General features: G+C 40.5%; 1 protein-coding gene and 2 long non-coding RNA genes across 5 annotated transcripts in view; 1 reads left to right on the top strand and 2 right to left on the bottom strand.

Annotated features, from left to right (window-relative positions):
• Positions 1-25,046, bottom strand: part of LOC138964476 (probable serine carboxypeptidase CPVL) — an 80,658-nt gene that overhangs the window by 37,690 nt on the left and 17,922 nt on the right. The gene's annotated exons all lie outside the window — the stretch shown is intronic.
• LOC138964478 (uncharacterized) lies at positions 1,349-9,435 on the top strand. The gene is made up of 5 exons (XR_011455115.1): positions 1,349-1,925; positions 3,424-3,537; positions 4,387-4,492; positions 5,243-5,395; positions 6,346-9,435. It is a non-coding gene; the product is annotated as an uncharacterized lncRNA (long non-coding RNA).
• Positions 15,102-25,004, bottom strand: LOC138964479 (uncharacterized). Its single transcript, XR_011455116.1, has 6 exons — positions 24,249-25,004; positions 23,587-23,655; positions 22,357-22,450; positions 21,213-21,383; positions 20,660-20,759; positions 15,102-15,204 (listed from the first exon to the last, which is right to left on the bottom strand). It is a non-coding gene; the product is annotated as an uncharacterized lncRNA (long non-coding RNA).

Here is a 25,046-nt window from a genome sequence, read left to right on the forward strand (position 1 = left end):
CGGGTTGAAAGTATACCCTGATCCCTCGGAGATATACCTCCACTCCGGTCTGAACGACCTCACGTGACATGTTATATGGTAGAAGAGCATGCTGTCGCTTATTCTCCTTCTGAAGATGAGGTATACCCTCAGTTCGGTTAGACTGAAACGATGCTCAAGCAGTGGAATTTGTGTGTGGTTTGTTTCAGAGCAAAATGTTATTTTATCCAAACAAGAAGATATTCTCGCGCACCGCCTTGTTCAGGATATCCACAAGTTGACAATGATGTGTGCGAAATAAATAAACAATGAAACGAACCAGAACGGACGGACGGACGGACGGACGGGCAGACTGACGGACGGACTGACGGACGGACCGACGGGCAGATTGAGGGACGGACCGATCGATGGACGGACGGAGGGACGGGGGGAGGGGGGGGGGGGCGGCGGGAGGGAGGGGGGGTGGCGTTACGGGTAACCCCTCCTGATCCGGTCCTGCAGGGTATTCCTTCAACCCTCTGCACAAGAGGAATCTATTGATACAGACTGAAGGACGGACGGACTGACGGACGGACTGATGGACTGACAGACAGACTGTCGGACGGACCGTATGGACGGACATACGGACGGACTAAAAGGACGAAGGAACGAATAAACGAAGGAAATAACGAAGGAACGAAAGAGCGAACGAACCAACCCACGAATGAACGAACGAACGAACGAGCAAACAAACAAACAAACAAACAAACAAATAAACAAGCAAACAATAAACAATAATTGTGTGCAATCTGGCCCATTTTCAGGGCATTTGTCAAACGTTTGGAGGAGGTCCACAGTTAGGCCTGGGTGGGGGGGGGTTGTCCCACCAACAGGAATTCCCCCCCCCCCCCCTCTCCCCTGTATTGGGCCCTGCACAAGAGGAATTTATTGATACGGACTGAACTTGAAGAACGGATTGACTGACGGACCGACGGACGGACGGACTGACGGACGTACTGAAGGACTGTCGGACGAACTGTCGAACGAACGAACGAACGAACGAACGAACAAACGAACGAACAAACGAACGAACGAACTGACGAACGAACAAACTGACGAACGAACAAACAAACGAACAAATTAGCAAATGAATACATACATTCGCAGAAAGAAAAAGGCAAAAGGTACATTTGTGGAGTCAGTAAGGGGGGTGGGTGGGCTTCCGGAACCCAGGAACCTTGGGAATCCCCCCTGGCCTAGAACACACACACACTGATCGACACTGACACACACACTGACACACACAACTTGACGAACGCACACACACACACACACAATACACACACACACATCCACACCGACACACACACACACACACACACACACACGCACACACACACTGTGACACACACACGTAAACACACACACCGGCAATGACACTGACACACACACACGTACCGTACACACTGACGGGCACACTGCCGGGCACACACACACACACACACACACACACACAAACACAAACACATACTGACATACTCGCAACTGACATAGCAGAGGGGGGTGGTAAGTCATTTGAACGTTTAATTTCTTTTGTCACAAATTTAACTACCCATCAACAATTACAAACCGTTCCTTGTGTTTTTATTTTGAGATAGTTTTGTATTTTTAGTCACTGCAGCGAAGGGACATCACTCCCGCCACCTTATCTGTATCTTCTTTGTTGCTTCTGCTTGTTGCCGCAACACGTGGAGACCAGTCCAAATCGTCCAAATGTAGTGGTCATCTGCAGAGACGCCGCCGTGCCGTACAGCTTATCCTGGATGGGAGTCGGGATTCGCTTTTTTTGCACTGCCATTGATGCCAAGAACGGAGCAGCCAGGGTCATTTCAATTTTCATCCAGGAATGGCACAAGCGAGCCAAACCGGCCGATGGTCTTTCGACTCCATGGAGACAGCTGGTGAAGGTAATACTATTTTTATTCCTACATTTGTTGACGACAGAGTGCAACGTTTCTAAAATATGATCGGTGCTAACAGAGCAGCAGGAATATACGTGCCCTTGATGACTTGGTCACTTTCGGTTTCACGGTACCAGTAAAGTCGATCGAACCCCCCCCCCCCCCCCCTTCCATTTAGGACCTAAACAAATCTGAAAAAATCAGGTCTTGAAAGGAAGAAGTCTTGAGATGAGAGTAAATATAGAGAGGTTGTGGACAGACAAATCTGAGAAAACAGGGTCTTAAAAGGGAGGGAGTCTTTAATCAGGGGATATTAAAAGTGTTGTTCCACTGTACTACCAAAAAGAGGGGATACTGTTTGATGTTACTGTAAAGACTTACAGTAACACTGTTCTCTCCGATTGCCAGTGTTTGTACTTTGTAACAGATTGTATGACCGGCACGGTTGGCCTTGTGGTAAGGCGCCCGCCCCGTGATCGGGAGGTCGTGGGTTCGAACCCCGGCCGGGTCATACCTAAGACTTTAAAATTGGCAATCTAGTGGCTGCTCCGCCTGGCGTCTGGCATTATGGGGTTAGTGCTAGGACTGGTTGGTCCGGTGTCAGAATAATGTGACTGGGTGAGACACGAAGCCTGTGCTGCGACTTCTGTCTTGTGTGTGGCGCACGTTAAATGTCAAAGCAGCACCGCCCTGATTGGCCCTTCGTGGTCGACTGGGCGTTAAGCAAACAAACAAACAGATTGTATCCTGAAATTTAGCACTCCATGTGTTAACATTTCCACTTCCAGGTCTGTAGTGTGCAAACGTGTTGTCACTGTTACAGCTGAAATGAACTAACAAGAATACTAGTCTGATGTACATAAAATATGGGAGAGGTTTGGGGTCGGGGGTGGATGGCAAGCATAACATTGATAAATGACTATAGTTTTGCAGTGGTTTGCTCTCTTGTACTATGAGTGTTAACAGCAATTGTTTATAATTTGTTACTCAACTTACTGTAAGGACTATTACTATTAGCTTTTCTCAGCAACTGCAAACAATTGTGACTTAATTGCAAGAGCGCTTCATTAAACATTGGGACACTTCTTTTGGTTTTTTTAATGGCTATAGTGTAGAAACTAGAAATGCTGAGATACATTAATGTAGTCATGAACAACAGCAACAACAAAAACAAGAACATGTTTTGAATTCTGATACTGATAGCTAATGAAACTGACAGCTTGATTAGAATTATGTAGTTTTTGCAATTGCTGACTGAGTTGCATCCTTTGGTTTTACCTTGCATTGATTATCACCTTTGCTGACAATTGACTCATTGAGTGCAGTATTGAGTAACGTATAGTTATTTTATTTCAAGTTAACTTCTGGCTCTGCATGGTGTTAATCCTACTCAAACTTAGTCAAAGTAAGGTATCATTATTTATGAATAATGTGAAGTTGAAGATACAAATTAATGAGAAAGTTTGTGTATTTTTCTGTACACTCTTGCTATTTACTGTTTCAGTGCTGAACCATTTGCTTGAATGCTTGATCAGATGATGACAGAGTGACACCTGGTGGTACCCAATAAAACTGCCTTTGCTGCTATAACTACAAGAAATTTCTACAATTCAGAACAGTAAGTGCATGAGGTTCCATTTTAAGCTGTCAAGAGTAAATCTCAGGAATAGATTAGAAGATTTAGTTATGTCACACATGTCTTGCTTTCTTGACTTTTCTCACACTCTCTTGTCAGACTCAGAGAGTGCATGATTGTACATTTTTTTTACAGTAATTTTTTATGTTCCTAATTGGAAAACAAATGTGTCATAATCTTAGTGTTTAGGATAACTATATGGCAGAGAGAATCATGGAAATGATTGGGCGATGGGGGTGTGTCGCTGGTGTGCAAGAGGGTGGGTGGGTGTGGAGAGAGTAGTGATGGTAGTCAACTACTAACTAAAAGATTACTGATTGCATACATTTAGTGTTTATTGATTTGGAGGGTGGGGGAGGAAGGCAAGCAGTATTATTACATGTGTATGGGTATACTAGTTGTGCATGTTCCAAATGGGGGTGGAGGTTGGCATGGCAAGCAATAGCTCAGTCGGTATAGTGGCCTTGAAACCGGTTGTGGGGATTTATTTCTCAGAATTGACGTTGTGCAGACTCTGCTTGGTTTCTGAATAGCTTATTAAGCCTGTGACTGTGTGCATACATAAAGATCTCAAGTTCACAGTTTCAGGGCTTGGAATTAATGGAAACATCAACACACATGTAGGAAAAACTCAAAAAAAGGAGGGGGGGGGGGGGGGGAGTTTGGTCCCACGGTAGTGTTTGAATGAAAGCAATCTTACTTTTTAAGAGGGTAATCTTGCAGGACTATGATTCTTACATTGGTAGTTGACTAGTGTAGTTGTGGTTTTGTACTAGTGAGGAATGTCATCTATGTCATGTGATTTCTTGCTTCTTCTTTTTGTGTGTGCAGCTAAAGATGTTGGACCTTGCCTACAGCCTAGTTTTGCATAGATCTCCAACACCGTGGCTTTACTCTGAGACACCACAGAAAACACAGCCTTTTCTGCTGCTGAAAGGTAAACATTAGGTTAAATTTGTGTTTGTTTTGATTTGTATGTTTTCCTTTTGTAGTCTATGGCAGGAGATTTGTGCAGGTGTACAAATGGTAGAGGTGTCAGAGGAAATGTCCACTTGTTACTTGTCTCTATATCAGTATATATGTATCACAAATACGCATCAAATGTACTGATAGAGACCACATGGACAATTTCAAGCACTTTTCTGCCAGGGGTAGGGTCAGCTATGTAAGAATCATGTCTTACTCTGTTCATGCAAAAATAAGGTTCTGCATTTGAATGAGTTTGAATCAGGCACCTGTGTTTTTGCTCTTGTTTGTGCCCTCTTGTGAACTGTTAACTTATGAACAACCACCCCAGCAAGCAACTCTTTACTGTTCTGAGCACAACAGAAGGGCGCATGGTCTGGGCATATGGATGGTAAACACATCTCATGCACAAGTACAGGCCTGAAAGTGGCGAGTATTTTCAATTACTCGCCATGGCGAGTAAAAATCATGTAAATGGTGAGTAGAAATGTTAATCTACTCGCCACATGCGAGTAAAGTTGATAAAACAAATGGTTGTTTTGACGAGTAAAGTTTCAGTAAATTATGAGAAGTACATGTACTAGCAGTGCTTCATTTTGTGGACTTTCAGTGCTGAAGTATGATTGTGTGGATTGATCATTTTGTATTCTGTTATTCAGATTGCCACTTGCTTTCTTTTACATATATTTACAAGATGGTGGCTGATTTGTGTGTGTTGCAGAACACAGGTCCATGAATAAAAGAACCCAGCTGGTATTCTTCATTCATGGAAAATGAAAGGAAATTTATCAGCCAGGATTCGCCACTCACTCTGCTAAGGGGGAACCCCGGTCAGCCCTACACTGGATGAACAGCTTGGTCCTTGGAGGGAAAGGTAACTACTGCAGCACTTTAGAAGGGGTCTATGTCGACCAACAGTGGCTGTATTCCCTGTATGTTAATTTCCTGTACATATACAGGGAATATACTTCCGTTAGACGCCATGGAGTTACTTCAAGCTTACGAAAGTGAAAGTGATTCAATGGACGAGAGTACCAGCGAGGAAAACATAATACCAGGCTGTTGGGGGTGGGGGTGCAGATGTTTCTTTAACTAAATCCGTTTTGATAAACGGTCGAAGCATGTTTTGCTTGACTGGATGCCGCACGCGAATTCAGGATTTTAAATAGATTCTCCTATCTAACCGCAGTCACGCGCTTGGCGCAAGATTGTACGATATTATACTTCTTTACAGAAAATCCAACTGTATTCCCGGTACACAGGGAAAACACCTATGGCTATGGGGAATACACCTTCTTTTGGTCGACATAGACCCCTTCAACCTTACAATATGTGAATGTGTAGAATATTATGCTTTTGCTTAAAGCTTGTTACATATGACTAAGACAGAAATGTTAATCATTCCCTTGGTGCAAATCATAAAAAGAACAATAGCGATCTGATGTACTGTGGATCAATCGAGGAAAAGGTGTGTATGACCTAGAAGAAACTGGTTTTGAAAGTGCTGAGGATGGATGGAACATTGATGCAATATCATTTACTACATTGAACCTGGGTTTCAAACTGAAGTGCTTTTTTATGCTTCTTGTTATATATATGGTCTCGATTGACTCCTGTGTTCAAGAGACTGTAAACAACCATAAACAATCTTGTGTTATGTGGTGGTGGTTTTGCTGTTGTCTAGCATCTACCCGTAATTGGCTTTATCAAATGCACCAGAAACGAGCATGAGTTTGTCGGATTAGTGAACTGTTTGAAAAACTTTAATGTATTTGTGGTTGACAGGTTGTTATTATTTCTATATTGTGTTCTTCTTTTTCTCAGGTGGGCTGTCTTCTGAAACATATGAATCGGGAGCGTCACATCTTTCTTCCTGAGACATCCCCTCTTGAAAATGGTGTGGCGTTTAGCTGAATGGAAACGTGGCAGTGTCCTGTTTTTCATAGCTTCGATGCGCGAAGTTGGGGATTTCAGCAGAGAATTTATTGATTGATTAATTAATTAGTTATTTAAGCTCACCTCACTCCTTAGTGTTATTTAGGGGGATGGGGGGGGGGGGGGGGGGTGGTGTTGGCCTGGATCTTGTTAGTGAACTTTCTTTCTGGCAACTCGCATCAGAAATTCCAGGTTTGCTTTCAAGGCAATAGACGGTTTTTGAAAATAATTCTGTTAGGATTATCAGCAGTCCGGAGGTGTAAAAATCCCTGTACTGCAGTCAGGTTTTTCAAAACATCTCGAGCACGCTCTACGCCTCTGACGGGCTGTATCCCACAATCGGGACAAACGACCAACTTGGATGTGTATGCCATGCGCACAATATGATACCCCTTGCCTTTAAAAATCAGCGGTCACGAGTTCATCAGAGTTCAGAATTTGTTGTGTAAAAGATAGCCGCTGTCAGCTAGCCATTCGTGGCTCAGGTGATTATATTTAATACAAATTTAAAAAAAGGTTTCTTATGTAGCGCACGCCGCACAGCATACACATCACAGTCAGTCGCTTGTCCTGATCGCAGGATAGCGTGAAACATGCTCCGGGAGACTGCCAATAATCCTTACATAGTTATTTAAAGAAATTGTGTATTGGTACAGCATGTTATGCATGTACTAAGATAGCTATTTGTAAATATTTGGTAGATATTTATGGTGGTGTCCCGAATTGCTCCCTCCCAATTTGCCCCATCCCATATGGTCCCCAATTATTCTTGCATTTTGCTGTGAGTAACATAACGTGTGCAAAGGCATTTGTCTGAAGCGCATTTCCAAAAAGACCCCCCGCGGGTTAGGGGGAAGAATTTACCCGATGCTCCCCAGCATGTCGTAAGAGGCGACTAACGGATTCTGTTTCTCCTTTTACCCTTGTTAAGTGTTTCTTATATAGTCAATGTTTGTACAGATTTTAGTCAAGCAGTATGTAAGAAATGTTAAGTCCTTTGTACTGGAAACTTGCATTCTCCCAGTAAGGTAGTATATTGTACTACGTTGCAAGCCCCTGGAGCATTTTTTTTATTAGTGCTTTTGTGAACAAGAAACAATTAACAAGTGGCTCTATCCCATCTCCCCCCCTGTCGCGATATAACCTTCGTTAAACACCAATTAAAGAAAGAATTTCCAAAAAGCATAGTTACCATTTGTTTTTTTAAATCTGAATCCGTGACTGTTGTTCTTGAATACTCTTTCGTTTAGGTTTCCAAAAATGCTGATATAAAGGGGAAGGATAGTTGAAACTGTAACCGTTTACATTTTGCTCCCAGATTTGCAGTTGTTGTTTTTACTAGGAGTTTGGACGGGCTCGGTGTTCTTGTGGATAAGACATCGGCCTCCTATTCAGAAGGTCATGAGTCAAAATCGCGGCCGCCTGGTAGGTTAAAGGTGGAGAATTTTCTGATCTCCAAGGTCATTGCTTATGTGCAGACCTGCTAGTGCCTTATCCTCCTTCGTGTGTACACGCAAGCACAAGACCAAGTGCGCACGGAAAAGATCCTGTAACCCATGTCAGAGTTTGGTGGGTTATAGAAACACAAAAATACCCTGCATGCTTCCCCCGAAAGCGGCGTATGGCTGCCTGAATGGTGGGGTAAAAACGGTCATACACGTAAAAATCCACTCGTGCAAATTTGTGAGTGAACGTGGGAGTTTCAGCCCATGAGCGAAGAAGAAGAAGAACTATGAGTTTTACTCTTTTAAAAAAATGATTTTCAAATTCGAAGATTGCCACAACAGTAGTCTATCTCATCCGACTTGAACCCTTCAGACTCCCTGTACATGTACTTGCAGTTTAAACTCATATTTTGTCTGAGAATAGTTTTCAAATGCAAAGTCCTTCAGAAAAACTGCGAGATAAAAATCTGGAGTGCTAATATCGTGTTGGTGTATCGTGTCAGTGGCCGAGTGGTAACGCACTTGCGCTCGGAAGCGAGAGGTTGCGAGTTCGACCCTGGGTCAGGGCGTTAGCAATTTTCTGCCCCCTTTCCTAACCTAGGTGGTGGGTTCAAGTCTTTCGGATGAGACGAAAAACCGAGGTCCCTTCGTGTACACTACATTGGGGTGTGCACGTTAAAGATCCCACGATTGACAAAAGGGTCTTTCCTGGCAAAATTGTATAGGCATAGATAAATTTTCATAAAAATGTCCACCAAAATACCCGTGTGACTTGGAATAATAGGCCGTGAAAAGCAGGATATGCGCCGAAATGGCTGCGATCTGCTGGCCGATGTGAATGCGTGATGTATTGTGTAAAACAATATTCCATCTCACACGGCATAAATAAATCCCTGTGCCTTGAATATGTGCGCGATATAAATTGCATAAAATAAAATTAAAATAAAATCCCCGAGCTTAGAACTGTACCCACAGAATACGCGCAATATAAGCCTCATATTGATTGGTATGTAAGAAATGTTAAAGTCCTTTGTACTGGAAACTTGCATTCTCCCAGTAAGGTAGTATATTGTACTACGTTGCAAGCCCCTGGAGCAATTTTTTGATTAGTGCTTTTGTGAACAAGAAACAATTAACAAGTGGCTCTATCCCATCCCCCATCCCCCCCCCCCCCCCTCTTTCCCCGTCGCGATATAACCTTGAACGGTTGAAAACGACGTTAAACACCAAATATAGAAAGAAAGAATAATCTTTGAACAGCATTTGGTTGGAAAATGAAAGTCTTCACAAAGCTATCTTCTTCTATTTGTGTGGGTTAATAAATAGGATTTAACATAACAATGTGGTACTGGTATGGGTTTTGTAAAGTGATTACTCAACTTCTGTGAATTGTACCTTCGTGGTGATCATGCTACACACTGGGTAATTCAAGCACAGAAAATAATATTTCTTAATAATTTGGCCTTATAAATGTACTCCGTGACTGTATTTGTATATGGTGAAAAGGAGAAGATATAAAATTTGTGAAATAGGACTTCGTATTTGGTTTTGTCATAATGAATTTGTTGTTTCTGTGTGTGTGTGTGTGTGTGTGTGTGTGTGTGTGTGTGTGTGTGAGCATGCATGCGTGCTTATGTGTGAGTGCACAATTGTGTGTGTGTATTAATCCAGCAGAAACAGCTTCTCTTCCATACATTTGAATCATTTATATTGATACCACATGGAGACTATTCTGAACACACAAGCGTGGTTTTCTCTCTACAGTGCTTTTCCTAAAGTTAAATATTGAATTTTTGAATTTAAAAGTTTTTGGCACACCACTTTAAGATAATGCTCAAGGAAAATAAATAGTCTTCTTTTTTCATTAACGCTTTTTCTCACAGTGATGTGTCAATATCTCAGACGCAAATCCAGAGTCATGCACCGTTTTATGCTTGGGAAGCGCACTATACTCACTTTGGTAACGGTCACTGTTAGAAACATGCATACCAATCAATCAATTAAGCGAAAATGAATGATAAGATTCGATTATGTTCTTCTTTTTGTGCACAGGCGGTTATATACAAACGTGCATAGTGTCAAAAGAAATCACACACACACACACACACACTGAAAGTATGAAGAAGCCCCTCCAACTTTTGGTTGAGTTTGACTGCATTACCTTGAGGAGACTGACGACACTTCACAATGGAAAAAATAATAACTTTTACATTTCAGTGATTTGTTTTAAGTACAAAAGTACAAGTGAAAGTAGAAATAAATTAATGTGACACTATCCCGTAATCACATATCAGGGTCAACTATAATCAGTCCATTGGTTTACAAAACTTTATTCAATTTGTTATCATGACAGAAACAATGCATTGTTTTTTTAAGATAACTCAAGCATAAATGCTTATTTTAAGTCATCCTGGTATGTACATAACAAAGTTTAGCATGATGGCGGACTAGATACATTTACTCATTTCAGACAACGAAAACAAACAGACAAACCTGATGCGCAAGCAATCAAAAAATGGAGGGGGTGGTAGTACAGAACTTGGTGGGGGTAAAAACAAGAAACAAAAAGAAATGGGGTACGAGAGAACAGAATTCAGCATAAGGGGGAAAAAAAAGGACGACGAAGACTTGGAGCGCCAGAAATGTTGGAAGAGTGGGTCACGTCACAATAATATTAAATGCACAGAAGACACACACGCAAAGTTAATACATTTTGTGATCGGCGAAAATGGCACTAAATTACATAACGATTGGGCCATAATCGATAAGTCGAAACAAGGACACAAAACACGAGAGAAATTACGAAGAACAATTGGTCAGGCAGCATTTGTCTCATGACAGTGTCAAATGAACATTATGAATAAAATGTAGAGGCTCATGTACGGAACATGCCTGTTTGTCTTAATAAATTCTTGTACAGTTATGAATATGGTCTGATTGACATTCCGGGAATATTGCGGGATGCCTTTCAATAATATTTCAATAAACTTATAATCAGTTATCAATTGACAATAATCGTACATCTCTACACAAGGGTCAATGCAACAAATAGTGCTCAGCAGTCTCCCTTGGGTAACCGCACTCACATTTGGGGCATTCCTTGAGGTGCCGCTGACATAAATCAAAATTCAAATCACTCATACCAATACGCAGTCTGCAATTATGGACTTTTTCAAATCTATCTCCAAAATAATAATGACATGGTACTTTAAAATCAACGTTGATTGCAGTAAAGTAATTGACTGACAATTAGGGTTGTATGTGGGGTGCCTAAAATTTGAACTTTTCTTATTCCCGAATATTTTTTGTGGGCGCAGAAGCACGGGGCAAATGGTATTGTTTTTTTCTGGAGGGGGATCAGACAATATAAAACCAATTAGAGGCCGAGTTGCCTGACAGAAAGGCCAATTCTAGCCCCAGTCCATGCCGGTTACATATAAATTAGCTATGCACACATTTGAGATCGATACCCAACCTTACTGAGCATCAGTTCTTTGCGTTATTTTAATTTTCTTGTTTTTCTTTAAAATAAAAAAGGGAATGGTTTTATTGATGTCATTTTATTATGTCATTATCTAGTCAGCATAAATGACTTTTGTGGATACAGGAGAAAGTGTTAAAATGTGAAGATTTCAAGTGTGGTTTGTGGTCATCTGCTCAGTTGACCACTTAAAATGTTGTTTCATTTGATGATACGTTTTGTTTGGTGTTCCCGCTTGAATGTGACAGTAAGTTGTACAATGTTACTCTGTGTGTGTGTGTGTGTGTGTGTGTGTGTCATGTGTGTGTGTGTGTGTGTGTGTGTGCGTGCGTGAGTGTGTTTGTGTGTGTTGGTGTGTGTGTGTGTTTGGTAACCGGCTTTGTACAGCGGGACCACCTTATTTTGTCATGTATTTTTATTCATTCTGGAGCTTTATTAAATAAACTGCCCATTTCAATCACAACTCTGGTCTGGTCTTATTGTCAGTGTTGCATAAATGATTGTATGTGAGCTTGTGAACATACAAAGAAAAAAGAAAGAAACATTCTGTGTCGAAATATCTTGACTAAAAATCAGGCGGAAGACTACACCTGTTGCATTTCCTATTATGCTCAGGCAATTATAACTGAGGGCGGAAGCGACAATGATTCGTTTTCCCCCCAGATAACATTAATTTGTAGAGACGGAAAAGGAACACGCACATTCTGGAACTGATTTGTGTAAATAACTGAGAGGGTGTTTTGTCTGTTTTGTGAAACGGTCCTCACACATTTGCAAAGTTCCACAGTTAGGCAGCTGAATTAAAGCATTACATAATGCATAGTGTAAACTCTAGGCCTACTTCAAGGTCTTATTACTTCAAGATGCATACACGTGCTGTTGTATCTGTTAGTGCTTGCCGGACACCAGTGCTGATTAAAATGGCTTAGATTGTTACTAATTTGAAACTACAGTATGTCCTTTTACGCGTTGTGGCAACTGAATTTTGTTGGTACCGATGATTTATACAAAGACTTTTATCACAGGTTTCTTCCATATCAAACATTTATACTTACCTTCAAGTTCGAGTTTACCTTTACTTTCACGAGGAGAGTCTGTGTGTGTGTGTGTGTGTGTGTGTGTGTGTGTGTGTGTGTGTGTGTGTGTGTGTGTGTGTGTGTGTGTGCACGCTTAAATATTCTTGATTTTTGAACATAAGCAGTTTATCTGTCATGGAGTTGTGTGTGTTTTCATGTCTGCGTGTTCTTTTCTCCCTCCTTCCTCCTCTCGGCAGTCCGGCTTCAGAGTCATTTTGTTCCTCCCCTCAAAGCAGAAAGCAGCATTGTGTTAATGTTCAGAACTTTGCCAGGTTTTTTGTTTGTTTGTTGTGCTTCTTTAATTTAGGTTTGTTGTTTGTTTAAAACACTCAAACATACGCACACATCCACACGCACACTTTTACTTTTTAAGTTATAATAAGTATTGCATTCAGCCACGTTTTTTTTTCTCAGTTGATATTCTGATTTTTGCCATTTTTTTGTGTAATTTGTTTTTGTTGTGCTTGTTTGATGTAGGTTTGGTGTTGTTTGTCGTTGTTTGTTTAACACACACTCAAACACACACTAACCAGACACACACACACACCACCACCACAAGAATAGGTTTACACTCACTTTTTCCTCCACGTTTTAATTTTGGCAATATCATTAACCCAGGATTGCAAAGCAGGGATCATTTGTCAATTTCATAACAACGTACATACAATTTCAGCTGGTCACTTCAATAAAATGTGCATCATCACAGGTTTCTGCTGGAATGACAGTGTCTTATCTGTCAACACAAAATACACACACACAAAATGAGTGTGATGCTGTATGCCTCCTAACAGATCCTAACTTATATAATAATAATAATAACGGGCATTTATAAAGCGCCTTATCAAAAGTTCAAAGCGCGGGACAACAATACATGTATACAAAAATCATACAATCACTGTCAGATTCAAACAACACATCATGCACATCTCACATCCCCAGACTCTATACTAAGGAACTATCCGTAGTGTTGTTGGAACAAGTGAGTTTTCAAATTGGACTTAAAAGATGAAATGGATGGAGAGTGACGTAATTGACCCTCCAAACCTCCCTGCAGATGTATGTTCTGTGCACAAAAATAACCTTTTAAAATATACAAAATGCAGACGACATTTCTACATTTGTAGTTGTGCTGCAGACCTGTTTACCCCCATAAGTGTTTTGGAGTAATGCTCAGCCCCAAAAATAGTAATCCTGGTACAAAAATAGTAATCATCCAGCATTCGTCGCCAATTACAACGCACATGACAACTGTGTCTGCGAAACGCAATCATGCACATATATCCATCATTCACAAACAAAACACATCAGTCAGTTTTTGTAGTCATCATAATGTCAAAGAAGATCACATCAAAAGCACATGCATCACTGATTCTTTTTCTTTTGCTCGTAGTAGGCCTTTTTCAGTGTGTCAAGCGCTTCTCTACTGTACTTGCGCTTGCTGAAGGTACTGAACTTGTCAAATTCAGGTGCACGGAGCCCCTGGGGCTTTTAGTCATACCTCAGGCAGCTATCTGTTAGAAGAACTACCAAGTTTCATTGACTTGCACCCAAAGAGTCAAGAACTGCGATTTTTTTACGAATCAATTTCGTACTCGGACCCGGCTGGTCTTGACCTATTTTTGGATCTAAATTTAGATCAGGTAGATCACCACATCATGCACAAAAAGACACGTCACTAGCAAACTATGTCAGACATCATCATGAGTTTGTATAAAACAAAATGGAGGCCGGAATCACTCAGTTGAATCGAACTCCGACCAAACACCACGTAATAACTAGGTTAATTTATGCACTCGCGTGAACAAGAAACTGTCGAGCTTCACAGATGTCGTCATTGGGTAGTTTTGGGTTTGTTTTACTACCATAGGAGGATTTTTGAACTGTAAATGCACTCAGCTGCAACAAAAACGCAAAACGAAGGCTGTAAGCTGCACTGTGCCTTTAAGTAGCTCAACACAATGATCGCAGCCCAGGGTGCTAACACAGTTTGGAAGGTCAAGGTTTTATAGTATGCTTCACTAACGGGATCTTATAAAAAAGCTAAAACATTTACCACTGAAGAAAAACCATCTCTGAACAATTCAAAATTGTCACACTACTAGTTTTACATTTTAAGGATCTTGCCTAGTGCACATCTTTTTATTATGAAACATTTGTATTGTAAACAAAAGAAAACACAATGTCTTGTGATCTGTAAATGTTCTTAATACAGGGAACTTTATACATTGTTCAAGTGAAGTACTGTACAGCCTATTTAGCTTGTTCATTTTCTCCCTATAATCTGCTACAATTCAATAAACTGCTGTAAACTTGTGTGCCCTTAAAGTAGATTTATGTCCTTCTGTGTGGGCACCTTCTTCTTCTTCTTCCTCTTCAGTGTTCAGTGTTTGCATTTGGATGTGTGCTCTCTGGCCAAGTCTTGTTGCACAGGGGTACGGGTGGCAAGAAAAGGCCACCCTCTCAGAACGTGTTGCAGAGTCTGTTCTTCCTACCCTAGCCACAGTCGCACGCTGTAGGTGCAAAACCTATCCTTTTGATGTGTACCTTCAGACAGCAGTGTTCTGTGCAAAGGCGAAAGATGGCTGTCTGTTCTGCGTGAGTAAGATGGGGCTATGGTCTTGAATGAGCTGGTAGCTGTCTGTCTTTAAAAAAAAAAAAAAATAGACATCAAAGAAGCTGCAGCACCAGCCAAGTGTTGACTGTTTTCTTTATGCGTAACCTGGTCCTGGCAGTAGCTGTTGTCCATCTGTAAACAAGCAAGATCATTATTATAATATATTGATGGTGTATTTGTTTTACCCAAAAGACGATTAAAATAACATTTAATTTTTGTTTTAGTTATGTGGCATACATGCAGTGGAACGATCATATCTTGTGATATCTTCCCTCTGAGAAAAAAACTACTATTCAAAATGTACTTTTACATACTTTTTTGTTAACTTAGGCTTTTGAAGATCCACATCCAATCCTGCCACAATGTAGGCACAATCATAGGCTAAAATTGTCAGGGTTATTTACCATCGAACTGTCCTCAACATTCTATGCTGACACACACACATGCACACACACACTGGCACAGACACATAACTTGACTTCACTTAGGAAGGTTATGTGATGCTTAAATCATTTGTCTTGCCACTAGTTCATCACAAGTAACCACTGTGTTTATTGCTGGTATGTGCTTAAATGGAGGGATAGTCTTATCCCATGGTAAAATTTTTTTTTTAAAAAAAAGCCTGGCAGGTGATGTGAGATGTGAGCCAAACTGTGTTCACGAAAAGCAGCCGGCCTTTAATAACACAAAGCTGCCTCTGTACACAATTCTGCTTTTACACATGCTATCCCTTAACTTGGATTCATACCAAAAATCAAGCCTGGTTTCATAGGAAACAGTCAGAATGTTGATTCAGCATTTAGAATGATAATCTTATTTCATGTACACGCCTTGGCAAATCTGACAATTAAGTAAGCAGAAGTTTTCTTCACGGGACGGATTTGCTCATTTTATTATGTAGCAATGCACTTTTTTTTTTTTTTTTTTTTTTTTTTTTTTTTTTTTTTTTTTTTGACCTCAGTTGCATGCAGGCTGCTTCAACCCTTCCTTGTTTTCTTCTCTCTTTTTTCTTTCCTTTTTTTTTTTTTTTTTTTTTTTTTCTTTTTTTCTTCTTTTTTTCTGTCTTTGTTTTCTTGTAAATAGGCGGTGAGCATCCTTCTTCATTGGTCTTTTTCTTCTTTTTTTTAACTCCAACATAGAGGTATATTACACTCACGAGACATGGACATTTTCTCTTTACAATGGAAATATTCCTTATATTTACAAATCAAATTTTCTACTTAATATTTGAAACTCGAAAATTACGAACACTGATCCCTGACAAGTTGTCTTTCTAAAAATACTAATACACATTTTCCCAATTAATATTACGTGATTTACAAAATTTCTCATCTTTTTACAACAACTTGTGTCTTGATAGCCAAATATTATATCCTGCATCTTAAAATTAACCCTCAATCCAGCCTTTTCCTCTATCCAGTTTTCTATCTTCGTCCAAAACAACTTTACCGGTATGCACTCATAAAAGAAATGTTCAACAAAATCAACTTCCGTCCAACAAATACAACATCTGTTATTCTCCCTGACTTGCATTTTACATAATAAAATATTTGTTGGATATATGTTATGTAAGATTTTCCATTGCAATTCTCTTAACCTCACTTCTTTGGAAACATGGGCAAGTGTCCAAATTTCCTTATCTACTTGTACACCAAACTTCCTCAACCAAAAATTATATACACAAGGTTTTTCTACAGCAGTATCTACACTTTTCTTTTCTATCATTTTTCGTATTTGGCTTATTTTTATCATATACAGGCTACCATCAAACAATTGCTTATCCATCTGGACAATAATATGTTTATTTTTAATCCAATTAATCCATACTTTGGGTAATGCGTTTATTAATGCCCAATAATCCAATAAAATATTTGCATTATTCTTTCCAATTTGTATATATACCTCTGCTGCTGACTTCAATCTCTTTTCTTCCACTATAAACAAATCACTTACTCGTTCAATCCCAGCATTTTTCCAATACAAATAAAACAACATTTTCCCTTTATACCGAATCAAATCATTACTCCACAAAATCTGTTTATAAAAACTGTTTACATCAATCTTATCATGTTCCATCCTACGCTTGTAACTCAAATGTGTCCACACTACCCTCTGCCAAAATGGGCTTCCAATCATTGTCAAATTCAATTCCTTACTCGGTTTAACATTCAAATCAAAACAACCATACCCTGAAACAACATGTCCCAGAAACCATAGTGGTATAAACGTCCAATTTGCTCCCTTCTCTTCATACAAACGTCCGACCCATTGTAAATAAAAAGACTCTTGCATCCTGTGCACATTTAGCATTTTCAACCCACCTTCACTTATTTCTTTCTCCATTACTTTTCTTTTCACTTTTTCAAATGCTTTTTTATTCGAACACTTTCTCTGCCAAATAAACTTATAAAACAATCTATTTAACTCTGTCAGAGACAGTGTAGCAATGCACTTCACTTGGTCACATACACCCCCCCCCCCCCTCTGTGCACAGTGATAGTTTTAAACAAGGAATTCTGTAAACACAGGGGTGGTCAAATACACCCCCCCCCCCTTCCCTCTGTGCACAGTGATAGTTTTAAACAAGGAATTCTGTAAACACAGGGGTGGTCAAATACACCCCCCCCCCTTCCCTCTGTGCACAGTAATAGTTTTAAACAAGGAATTCTGCTGTAAACACAGGGGTGGTCAAATCCACCCCCCCCCCCTTCTCTCTGTGCACAGTGATAGTTTTAAACAAGGAATTCTGTAAACACAGGGGTGGTCAAATACACCCCCCCCCCTTCCCTCTGTGCACAGTGATAGTTTTAAACAAGGAATTCTGTAAACACAGGGGTGGTCAAATACACCCCCCCCCCCTTCCCTCTGTGCACAGTGATAGTTTTAAACAAGGAATTCTGTAAACACAGGGGTGGTCAAATACACCCCCCCCCTCTTCCCTCTGTGCACAATGATAGTTTTAAACAAGGAATTCTGTAAACACAGGGGTGGTCAAATACACCCCCCCTTCCCTCTGTGCACAGTGATAGTTTTAAACAAGGAATTCTGTAAACACAGGGGTGGTCAACTACACCCCCCCCCCCCTTCCCTCTGTGCACAGTGATAGTTTTAAACAAGGAATTCTGTAAACGCAGGGGTGGTCAAATACACCCCCCCCCCCTTCCCTCTGTGCACAGTGATAGTTTTAAACAAGGAATTCTGTAAACACAGGGGTGGGACTCTCTTGTGATGAAAAAAGAGGAAATCCCTTTTTGACTCACATGCGAAGCAAAAGTGAGTCTATGTACTCACCCGAGTCGTCCGTCCGTCCGTCCGTCCGTCCGTCCGTCCGGACGTCCGTCCGGAAAACTTTAACGTTGGATATTTCTTGGACACTATTCAGTCTATCAGTACCAAATTTGGCAAGATGGTGTATGATGACAAGGCCCCAAAAAACATACATAGCATCTTGACCTTGCTTCAAGGTCAAGGTCGCAGGGGCCATAAATGTTGCCTAAAAAACAGCTATTTTTCACATTTTTCCCATTTTCTCTGAAGTTTTTGAGATTCAATACCTCACCTATATATGATATATAGGGCAAAGTAAGCCCCATCTTTTGATACCAGTTTGTTTTACCTTGCTTCAAGGTCAAGGTCACAGGAGCTCTTCAAAGTTGGATTGTATACATATTTTGAAGTGACCTTGACCCTGAACTATGGAAGATAACTGTTTCAAACTTAAAAATTATGTGGGGCACATGTTATGCTTTCATCATGAGACACATTTGGTCACATATGATCAAGGTCAAGGTCACTTTGACCCTTATGAAATGTGACCAAAATAAGGTAGTGAACCACTTAAAGTGACCATATCTCATGGTAGAAAGAGCCAATAAGCACCATTGTACTTCCTATGTCTTGAATTAACAGCTTTGTGTTGCATGACCTTGGATGACCTTGACCTTGGGTCACATGTATTTTGGTAGGAAAAATGTGTAAAGCAGTTCTTAGTGTATGATGTCATTGCTAGGTTTAGTTATTTGACCTTGACCCTGAAGGTCAAGGTCATGTAAAGGTCAAGGTCAAGCATGTGAGTCGTATGGGCTTTGCCCTTCTTGTTTTTCTTGTTTTCCAGGGGGTTCGGGGGCATGTTACCCCGAATTTTGGTTAAATGGTACATTAAAATCTGTGCAATCTGACAAAAAAGACATTCTCCACACTCCCCAACCTCCCCCCCCCCCCTCAAAATTACTATTAGTTATCAGGAGTTTTCAGTCAGCACAATTTAACTCTCAAGCCTCCAGTGTTCTGTTTCATCTCCACGTCTCTCCAAATCATTCAGTCAACAAGTCATAGATATTGTAATGAAATGTGACGCGGAAAAATAGATTACTCCAGCAGAATTCGTAAGTTGTGTCCGCGGAAATCCGCGGAAAAGTCCCACCCCTGAAACAGCACTACTCACTGCATGGTGCCTTTTCCAGAAATAAATTCATCAAAAAATGTCAACTCACAACAGCAAGAGTCAGTGTGTCGATTGTTCATATGTGACAAAGTTGAGGGATGAGCTTATCCTATGTTAACAGAACTGAGACGGTGACGAGAAGTAGTGTGCCTATAATGACACAATGCTTTCTTCGTAAGCAATTAGATTCAACATCTCAGATCTGGTCAGGCCTATACAAATGCCATCTCTCAACTTGGTCCATACAAAAATCATGAACCTGGCTTAATTCTGTACAGAGTGGGAATTTGTTTTTCTCTTTTTCGAAATCCAAAATAAGCAAAATCAGGTCTTAAAATCAATCAATCAATATGAGGCTTATATCGCGCGTATTCCGTGGGTACAGTTCTAAGAGCAGGGATTTATTTTATCTTTTTATTTTATGCAATTTATATCGTGCACATATTCAAGGCGCAGGGATTTATTTATGCCGTGTGAGATGGAATTTTTTTTACACAATACATCACGCATTCACATCGGCCAGCAGATCGCAGCCATTTCAGCGCATATCCTACTTTTCACGGCCTATTATTCCAAGTCACACGGGTATTTTGGTGGACATTTTTATATATGCCTATACAATTTTGCCAGGAAAGACCCTTTTGTCAATCGTGAGATCTTTAACGTGCACACCCCAATGTAGTGTACATGAAAGGACCTCGGTTTTTCGTCTCATCCGAAAGACTAGCACTTGAACCCACCACCTAGGTTAGGGAAGGTGGGAGAAAATTGCTAACGCCCTGACCCAGGGTCGAACTCGCAACCTCTCGCTTCCGAGCGCAATTGCGTTACCACTCGGCCACCCAGTCCAAGTCCAAATGGAGCAAGTCTTAAAATGGGAGTGAATTTACAGATGTTATGAACAAGAAGTCTGCGAAAACAGGGTCATTAATAGGAAGGAGTCTTAGATTGGGGTGTCTTAAAAGGGGCAGGGGTGGAGGCCACTGTAATGACCATGAAATAATAAAAATAATAATATCAGTCATCTTATTCTCTACCAAATTTCTAGAGGTCAAGACAATGATACAGATTATTTACTTGTGTCACTGTTAGTGTCATTCTATGAATAACAGACCGATAGAAAGAGAGCTCTGTGTCTTGTACCTGGGTTCGTGCTCAGTTGCTTGAAAATTGACTTGTCAGAGGTTCTTCTTCAGCCTTACACCAGCCTACAGCGGTAGCTTTTACTTCACCAAACTTTGTTCTGAAAAAAACCAAATAAAACACATCTTCAGGGTCAAGCATATGTATCAAATCATGATCACACAATTAAACCTTCTTCTTTGGTCAGTACTATTGAAGATTTGTTAATTGTTTCTTGTTCACAAAAGCACTAATCAAAAAATTGCTCCAGGGGCTTGCAACGCAGTACAATATATTACCTTACTGGGAGAATGCAAGTTTCCAGTACAAAGGACTTAACATTTCTTACATACTGCTTGACTAAAATCTTTACAAACATTGACTATATTCTATACAAGAAACACTTAACAAGGGTAAAAGGAGAAACAGAATCCGTTAGTCGCCTCTTACGACATGCTGGGGAGCATCGGGTAAATTCTTCCCCCTAACCCGCGGGGGGTTGTACAAGATAATGAAATAGAGTGAATTTTGAAGTGCATTCATAATTAAAGCCCAATCATGTGGTTTAACCTACCTAGTCTTGAAAAGCCTGTCCGAGGAAACAGATCAAGCACCCTTCCGCAGACCTTCCTGACGGAAGAGTCTTGGTTGTAACCGCTCACTTTCTAAAGTAGTCCATAAGCAGTTCCATGTGCCTATGTTATCACTGTAACCAGCTCCTTTGTGTACCTGTGATCTGGATGAGCTGCAACACATAAAACTTTCATATGAACACTATGTCAAGTATACCAGTTAGCATCCATCAAACACTGACTGACTGAGGAGCATCACAAGATCTGTTCTAAGGAGGTAACAACTATTGTCACAAAGTGTTTATGATACAGCTGCAGGCACATGGCACTGAGTGGTCAATTGGTGAGGGGGGGGGGGGGGCAGAAGTTCTGCTCAGTCTTGTCTGCTGATACTACACTTTGTGGTGGTGTAAGGCAGGGAATCACACCCCAACCACTGGCCCCGCCCACCTGGTGTCGAGTGCCTGTGGATACATCAGTCCCAGTCATGGCTGGCCCCCGGTTGACAACTGCCATGTACGTCATGTACGGGTACATTTACTTTGCAGTACAGATTAGTTTTCAATAGCAATGACATCATGGACGCACACCTGCCCAACGCAGACAAGGACAGCAAAATCAGGGACCAAACGTGATAAAGAGTAACTAATCGTCACAAACATCAAAATGCTTTGCATTTCTTGACCAGATAACAATCATTTCTGGGCAATTGAAGATTATTATTCCACCTACAGGCTATCACCCCCATGGCTGTTACTTGTAACACATTTCATTTCTTAAAATATGTTTTGTAAAGTAATACTGTAGTTAATAGATTTCTCTGAAAGGCACATTCCTTCTCATGAAAACAATTTGGCTCACCGTCTAAGATCTGGTCAGGCTTTAAAATGGGATAAGACATGATCTCTTAACTTGTTCACATACCCACAATGAACGGTCTGGTTGCTCTCTGCGCCAAGTGCGATTGTGTTATGAATAAATGCTGTAAAAGCTACAACTGTACTAGCTCATTTAAAAAAAAATCACAAAATGTCACTTCACCACAGCAAGCAAACAGTGTGTTTATTTCTGGTATAGAACAGACACACACATACACACACACACACACATACACCAAAGCAACACAAAAGCCCAAAACATGCCTACCATCTAAATGAGGAATCCAGTTCCAACTGTCTTCTGCCAATATAACACTGCCAGAGACACCATGGTGTAGAAAGTCAGTTTAAAGAGAGACTACCTGAAAGAAAAATGATACAATAATAATAAAACACCCAGTGCAATAGACATATTTGCTCGTTAAAGGCTTACTTTACCATGTAAAAACATTTTGCTTCACAGTCTCAGATCTTGTCAGGCTTTTACTTGGGATAAGATCATCCCTCTACTTGGACGAATAGCAACATAGATCAGCTTGAATGCTCTCTGTGCAGAGTGGTTTTTGTTTGTTTGTTAAAGAATTAGTTTTGTTAGCAACACTGGTACCTTTTTGTGAAAATATTTCATCACACATTTTAACTCACCACAGCAAGCAGTCACTGAATATATAATTTTTTGTATGTGGCCAAGATGAGGGATTCCATGTTAAAGCATAGCCACATTATACTGTAGTGACAAGGCAAGTGGGCCTTTAAATTGTAAACTGATATATTGTGCATTTTGACTTCTTCATAAATTATAACCCTGATGCAGGCAGTCATCAGTACATGTAGTGGTTTAGTCCCTTGAATGAGAAAAGAATGACTTTGCAAGAAAGAAACTCGGAGTCAAAGTCAAAATACCCTTTAAATTACAAACTATAGATTCCACAGGGTTTGAAGTTAGAAAGCTCTGAAAATAACTCTGCTATTTGAAATTGACTAATAGTATTAACTTATACCGCCATACATGATACACATGTACAGACAAATGAACTAAGGCTTGTGAAGATCCATAATCCTGCTACACAAAGACACAATCATTCAGAGGTTGAAATTGCCAGGGTCATTTTCCATCCCCATGTAGCCTGGATTTAATTACTGGCATGTTTTTCAGTTAAAGAGATGTGTCACTCAGAATGACAGGAGATGGTTCACTCAATGCAGAGCATAATATAACATTGATTTCTTCATGCCATCTGATTTGCAGTTGAATTCACAGGGCGAGAAAAATTCTAGACTGTCCTCAACATTCTATGCTGACTGTAAATTGTAATTATATAATACATCCACCCTAGCTAACTGGTACACTAATCACTTGCTCTGGCTTACTTCTTTTTCCAACATAATAAATCTGTTATTTGTACTTTAGCCTTTTGTGGTAAAATATTCTCATTACCACCAGTTGCACTCACAAGCTATTGCACTAGTGTATTTTGGAAATGATCAAAGGACTTACTTGTGTTCTACAACAGCACCATGTCAGTGTTGCGGGAAGAATGAGGCAGGGCTTGGTAATAACTGAGACCTGCAAGTAAACAGAACATATTTAGAATCCCAGCATGTGTTATAATTTGTGTATATATTTATATTATAAGGTCTTACATTGCAATAACAAACACACACACACACATGCACACACTCATTCAATGTGCTCTATGTGCTAAGAATAAGAGTGATTGTTTAATGAATTAACGCTGAAGAAGCTACTAGTTGCTTAAACACATTCATAGCAAAATGTCACTTGATCACCACATCAAGCACACTGTATCTTCATTTCTGGTTGTATACATTGTATGCAAGTGGAGGGATGATCTTATTCCATGTAAAATCCTAGCTCAGCTGATCTCTCTCAACTTGGATTCATACCAAAAATCAGGAGCCTGGGTGTTTCTGTTCAGTGGGCATTTGATTTCCCTATTTGTTTTATTTGAATGCATTTCTTAAAAAGAACACTTCCTCTGCATAGCCGTCAGGATGTTGGTTCCACCTTTAGGAATGTGTCTTAGTGGACGGACAATCTTATTCCATGTACATGTTCCATTCCTTCGTGCATTATGTGATTCTACTGTATTTTAGTCATAAACAATGACCTTCATTCTAATAAGAAGAGACTATTACCTTTCACCTCGGACGTGTCAACTCATATTTTGCCGCTGAGTCGGTGGACAGTTGCTGGAAACCGAGTCCGTCGTCACACTTCGGGCTTTGGCAACTAAGTTCACTTTGCGGGTCTTTCCCCTTGTAACACCATACTTGTTCGATCACAGTTTCTTTGTTCATCGGCCGAAGCAGGCCCCTCCTTCGCTCCCGTCTCGGACACAGTTTCCTCAGTGCAGTCGGGCATGAGAGCCCGCCCTTGAACGCACTCTCCCCTGTACCGCATAGTTTTAAACCTCCCCACCTTTTTAATCTCCCTGTTTGCCGGAGCTAACCACTATCGGTAACAGTGACTCAACCACAGGACTCTGAGACGTTCGCAAGAACCCAGTCCTCTTCGGAAGAAGATGATGATCAAAGATGCATTGCCGACGCCGGCCATGTTGAATTAGTGAAAACCGAAACGTGGAAGCGAAACTAACTTATCTTCGGGAATCAATTAGGAAAATTATATGTGTAGTAGGTAGAAAAATGGCATTTAATGAGACAGATAAAACTCGGATCAAATGAGAAAGAAAGAACTATCCAAACTTGCAAGCACAGCCGCGGTAGTCCTAAGTACGTACTGAAGTTCCCGATCCATGTTTTAGTCTAACCAGCGCTGTCTCTAGTCTATAGATGCGCAACAGGATAAGAGATACCCTGAGGTTATAAGTGATACTCCCACATACGTTGCACAAGCATAATTTAACGTTACCTTATGTACGGTCCAACCGGTGTGCAATGGGTGCACACAGACTGAGAGAGAGAGAGAGAGAG

The sequence above is a fragment of the Littorina saxatilis genome, linkage group LG4 (assembly GCF_037325665.1).
Source record: "Littorina saxatilis isolate snail1 linkage group LG4, US_GU_Lsax_2.0, whole genome shotgun sequence".
NCBI classification, from domain to species: Eukaryota; Metazoa; Mollusca; class Gastropoda; order Littorinimorpha; family Littorinidae; genus Littorina; species Littorina saxatilis.